We start from the raw sequence: 6393 nt of genomic DNA, 5'->3' as shown, positions 1-6393 counted from the left end.
AATTGTTGACATTTTTCTAGTAATTATCGTTTTATTATAATTGATTTTAGGCTTAATTAGAAGAAATAGTTTGGGAAACTTACCAATTTCCCATTAGGCTATTATTTCCTAGGTTAGATTAAAACGAAGGAAAGAAAAGAAAAAGGGACATTCTTACTTGTGGTGCCGTCGGCCAGGAGGAGAGAGAGAGAGAGAGTGCGTGAGAGCTAGAGAGAGAAAGAAGAGAAAGAAGAGAGGAAGGAGTTTGAAACTTTGGTATGTATGATCTTGATCCTTGTTTTGATTTTGATTATTCAATTAAACATGTTCTTCCCCCTCATTGCAAAGTTTTTATTCTTCTCTTTGCTTGTGGTTCGAAATTGGTGATAGGGCATTCAAGGTGATTGTACTCTAGGGTTCTTGTCACTTTTGTGTTCATGATTTTACAATTAGGAGAGGTAATTAATCTCTAGCCTTATTGTTATTATGTTTTCTTGGGTTATATGGATTGATGTTTTTTTTTATTTTGATGCATGGAAGATTTGGCCTAGGCGTGTGGGCTATGATTTTATGTGCTTGTGTTTGGGCATCTAGAGTATATAGGCAAGCATGATTAGAGATTTTTGGTTATACATAAAATATAAAATCTTATGGATTCATGCAGAGGTATCGTTGTTGTTGAATCATTATTTTATTTTACTCTTGGAAAACATGTTGGGATTATATGATCTTATATTTTGATAGGGTTCATATGTTCATATGCTTGAGTATGGGGTAAATTGTTAATTGAGGGTTTTTTCCTATAGGGTTTGATGCATGTTTTGTTGTTTTATTTTGTGTGACATATACATGTTAGAAACAATCTATGAATTTCTTTGGTTTTGGAAAACAATAAGAGTTGGAAACATGTTGTGGGTTTCAGCCTAGGGTTTCTGGTAGCATGTTTATCTATGTTTGATCTTGAGATGTCCCTATGATTGAAATATCTAGATGATGATGTTAGGGTTTCTCTATGGCATTCGATGTGATGTAAGGAGTTTCAACGTCGGAGTGTGTATGCCATGGCGGTATCCTATAAGCAAATAAACGATCAGCTTAAACACTAATTTTTAAAGAACGATGTTATGGTTTTTGGATTTCAAAACTTATCAACGGGACTTGAACTTTATTTATTTTTTAAACGTTGCATGAGAACTTTTATATTTATTTTAAATTATTTGGCCCTACTTACATGTTTTAGCAAGACCCCACTGGATTTTCATATGTTAAGTGGTTTTCAATAAATAAGTTTATGAGTTTGATGACCTATTACAAAGAAGTAGTTTAGGGTGTTTTACACTGGGAACAAGATGTATCTAAAAGGGTAAAACGGTAAGTTTATTACCTTTTAATTATGAACCACTAATAGTGGATTAACGTTGTATGTAATTATTATATCAATGGACACTTTATTCCTAAAGAAAGTACTCAATAAATATATGTCTATAATTATCAAGAGTTCATTCTCATATTTATAGTTGACTAATCATGGGATTAATAAATATGATAATTTAATCAAAGAGCTTTCATTAATAATGTAATATTTATTGGAGCTTGGTATTATGGGTCTATAGGTCCCCAAGGTGGCCCTATCAACATCATATCGAGGTAAGAGTTGATATAAGAGTATAACTATAATTTGGGAATTTGAGAAGAATTTAATTCTTCAGGTCAAGTATACAATTATATGATAATTGAGGTTGAATAATTAATTTGGAATTAATTATTAATTTTCAAAAAGTTACTTATTAATTTAAATATGTAAATTTCGAATTTCATATGTAGAAATAAATAAATTAATTATTTTATTTTAGTGGGAGTAAATAAAATCGGTAAGTCAAAAATAGTGTTTGATATATTGAATTTTAAAAGATGATGACAATGATGAACAACAATTTGAATTTTGAATTTAAAATTTAAATTTTGAAATATGGTGGTCATCTTTTCCTTAGAAATGGTAACACCTTATTTTGTTGGAGATTGATTTTATTTCAATAAATAAATAAAAGGAAAATGCAAGATCCTGAAAAAGGGAATAGTAGGTCACGCATGATAGTCCAGAGACTGTGCCATGCGTGTACCAGATAGACTGATATTGTATCATTGTATTTTTTATTTTATTTATTTAATTAATTAATAATTTTAAAATTAGTTTTTAAAATTTGGTAAGTTAGATATTTACCTAAATCATTTCCTATCATCATTATGATATTTTATTATATTACTATTATTATTAGGAATAATAAGGTAATAGAATTATCTCTATATATATGATATAGAATAAAGAGAATAAACAATATTAAAAAATTCAACACATATCAGATATAATTCAGAATAGTTCTTAGAGTTTTTGTCAGAACTCTTTCTTCTTCTTCTTTATTCTAGTCATTCTCATACCATAATCCAAGTTCTCTTGTGCTGAGAAATACTTGTGATTCCCTAAAATACAAACTCATGTTCTCTATGTTCCCACACACATCTTAAGCTATAGAGAACACTTCAGAAGATCGTGGTTTGAGTGCTTAAAGCTTTTGATATGAAGATTGATAAATATACGAAAAGACTCAAGGACACTTGATAGTCTTCAAGAGGGTAAAAGTTCATGTTCTTGTATGTTTATATGTTATATATAAATATATTGTATATTTATATATACATATGTTGCATGATTAATAATATTGTATGTTAATGTTTCTGGATTGTTTTCATGGTCATATAAACTGTTTATATGATTAATGAAATTTTTTATTGTTGTATAAAATGGGCCCACCACGCCAATTTTCGCTGCGTGCCCTATTAGCAAATTTGGGACGCTACAACAAAGATCCAAAGGATGGTGTATTGAGACCAAACTGTGAAGGACCCTACTAGATCATGCAAATCTTGCATGAAGGAACCTTTAAACTAGCTCAATTAAATGGAGACTTCGTCCCACGGACCTAGAATGCTCTATATCTCAAAAAATATTCAATAAAATTTGATAAAAAAAATTCAACATAGAATTCAAAAAATTAATTATTCTACGCCCTTTTAAAGATTGAATTTGCAAAGAAATTTCGAATATGAACTATGTTAAGAAAATAGGTATAACGCTTTTAGGTGAGAAAATCTTGGACATAACCTGTTCCGGGGCTTGATTCCTAACATGTACAACGCTATTAGGCGAGCAAACTCATTGATATAACCAGGTCCGAGGCCTGATTCCTAACAGGTATAACACTATTAGGCGAGAAAATTTATGGATATAACCAGGTTATCGACCAAAGTTAATTGGTCGAGCCATCAGGCATTTATCTCAATCTAAAGATAACCCCTATGACTGCAAATGTACAAGGAAACAAAAATAAATAAGAACCTAATGAATATGTACTAACACAAGTATATGAATAGCCCGAGGTGAAATAACCTCAAATTGAGCATCAAGGCGATTTCCTCAACTTTTGAATGCTTAATTATAATGTATTCAAAGAACTCGAAATGAAGCATAAAAGTAATAAAAAAATGATGATGGCGCCCAGAAGATCACTAAGCTTTGGTAACTTGCCCTTTAGATGTCATCTCATCATCGCCCCCTTCAACAATTTAAGAAGCCTCCACAATCTCGGAGGTCTAGAACTTGGTGACGTAACACCCCAAAGCTTTGCTTCCAGAAATGAGAAAGCTCCTTCCTGGTTGAATGCCCAGCACTGGTATAACATCTCTTCCAGGGCATTCGTTTCCTCAGCAACATCTTGCTTTGCCTTCTCGACATCCTACTTAGCTTTCTCTTCGACCTCAGAAATTTTTTTTTAGCACATCAACTTCCTCAAGTTTCTTGTTGAGGCTGTCGACCTCAACCTGCAACTGGTCTCGATGCTTGCTTACTTCGATGACCTGTTCCTTGGCGATTCATTCAATATCTTGGGATGCAGCTAGAGCGGCCCTATCCTCATCTCTTTGAGCTCTGATCCAGGCGATGACGCATAGAAAAATACATTGCAAGTGTAAATGTGGGAATTCTTCCCTTGTGAATTCCATTCACAAGTGAACCTCTACACTACGAGACATCCTAAAGGCTACTTATTGCCCGCACAAGGGGACAAGGACGTCACACGGTGTTGAGGGAATTGGGCTAAGAGAGCCACCCTCGCTATGCGAGGGCCCTCAGCCGCTTGCCAATCCGAACGCCACCCTTGCTATGCGAGGGTCCCCGGCTGGCCATCTACGTACGCTCCGTCCCCTCAAGTATCGAGCCTCGCCTCACCTGCACACGGGAGAAGAAGGTCAGCCTCGCTACGTGAGACACCCTCGCTGTGCGAGGGTGTGGCCTTGTTGCGGCGCCTGTGTCCCGAGCCTCGCCATGCCTACACCGAGACAAGTTCGCCTAATACTTGGGATAAAAACACCATGACACGTGGAAGGCCATGACAAAAGTTTTGTACCATATTGTTCACAAATAGTTGACCTAAAGTGAAGGGTATTATCTACCACTATGGTACATCTAGGGTAGCTATGATCATGGCCTGCGACCAATTGATACACACAATGAAGGAGGGTCACATTCAGGTCCGGATCAACTGGGTGTCGACTCACGAGCTGCCGTAGGTTGAATCAGGCTAGCCTAAAACTGACAACAGCTCGATTCATTTCTCTATATGTATTACCTAGGCCAGAGGTGTCGGCTGCTGCCCCCAATTCAACATCTCCTTGGTCCAGATATTGTCCATCCTCAGGAACCTTTCTTCTACGCACCAACTGCGGAACCTCCTCTTCTTCATCAACCTCTTTAGAAGCTAGGAGGAGCACCCGAGGAGAAGGGAGCTCGGGGAAGGGACCTCAGAACTTGATGATCAGTGTCTAATCCTTGCGGATCAGGTTGCAGGCTAACATGGTGGCATCCTTCACCACCATCCGGAACTCCCTCTCCCTGGCACGATTATGGGCGAGAGTCTCATATTGACCTCCAAGGGTCTATGACCGCTCCATTCTCTTGTATATAGTTGTACAAGTTAACAACTCGATCAAAATATGCTTAAACTTTGTTAAGAGAGAATTCAAGTACAAAGTTTAGGGAGTTGATAAACTTACGATGACGGTTGAATAATTGATAGGTGCAATTCTTGAACTCGTTTGACATAAATAATTGATCATTGTAGTCATTCGGGTGGCTGGGGAGGTCAATGATGGAGGTTGTGCTGGGGAATCTGGTGAGGTAGTAGAAGTCATCACGTTGACCCTTTGACCCTGAATTGGCCTTGAGGCAAAAGAAGTACATAATATTGGTGGGGGTGGGGACCTTCGACTCGTGCTTCAAAAATAGATATTTTATCCTCGCCAGAAGTCGATACGAATTTTGGGGGAGCTAGAATGGCGCTAGTGCAACGTAGTTTAGAAAATCTACTAAATACTGGTTCATGGGAGAAAGGCACCTGCCTTCAGGTGTTCATCACTCCAAGCCCCAAAGTCACACTAGATCGTAGTGCAACTCCACTCTCCCTCCATCGAAGGGAGGGTAACAAGATCCTCGGATCCACCTTAATCCCATGACTCAATAAATTTTTATTCACCTTGCCCTAAGCCTTTATCTGGTATTCGATATGCTCGGCCTCAAAGAAGGCATTAGGGTTGTAAAACGCCCTAAACTAATACTTTATAAAACATTCACATACTCATGTATTTATAGGAGACAAGCCACTTATTATAAAATCCCAGTGGCGCCTTGCTAAAACATGCAAGTTGGGCCCAATAGTTTAAAAAGAAAAATAATAGTTTTCATGCAAAGTTCTTAAAAATAACAAAACTTCAAGTCTAAGTGATAAGTTTAGAATGTTAAAGCAAACATAACATTATTTTAGAAAAATGGCATTTAAGCAAATCGTCTCTCGTCCATAGGATGCCCCCACGCCATACACACCATGAAGATAGAACTCCCCACATCACCATGTGTGCCATAGAGAAACCTATTTGCTACCTGGAAGGGAAAGTAAGGCGGTGAACTAAAAGCCCAGTAAGGAAGTTCAAATAACACATAAGTAAAACACACAAACCATATTCACATCCATACATCATCATACACCATAGCATCATTATCGTAACAGCATCATTATCGTAAACGTAAACATAATCATCACAACATTGGAATCATATACAAAGTCATCATCATCGTAACATCATAACATAAACATCATATCTTTGTGAACATGGCCCACTAATTTGTCCATGTCACCTCTTCAGGTAAACAGGATCTCTGGTCCTTGAATAACCTCAGCGCGTCTGCCCTTGGAGTTACGTCTTCTTATCCTTTGTAACTCAGGTTACGTCTTCATATCCTTAGCAACCCATTTTTGATGTGTCGCATTCATCATGCTAACATCCATTCATAGCATACAACATTCA

Source organism: Humulus lupulus, chromosome 3, assembly GCF_963169125.1.
Source record: "Humulus lupulus chromosome 3, drHumLupu1.1, whole genome shotgun sequence".
Lineage (NCBI taxonomy): Eukaryota > Viridiplantae > Streptophyta > Magnoliopsida > Rosales > Cannabaceae > Humulus > Humulus lupulus.
The sequence above is the reverse complement of the archived record's forward strand: the minus strand, read 5'-3'. Positions refer to the sequence as shown.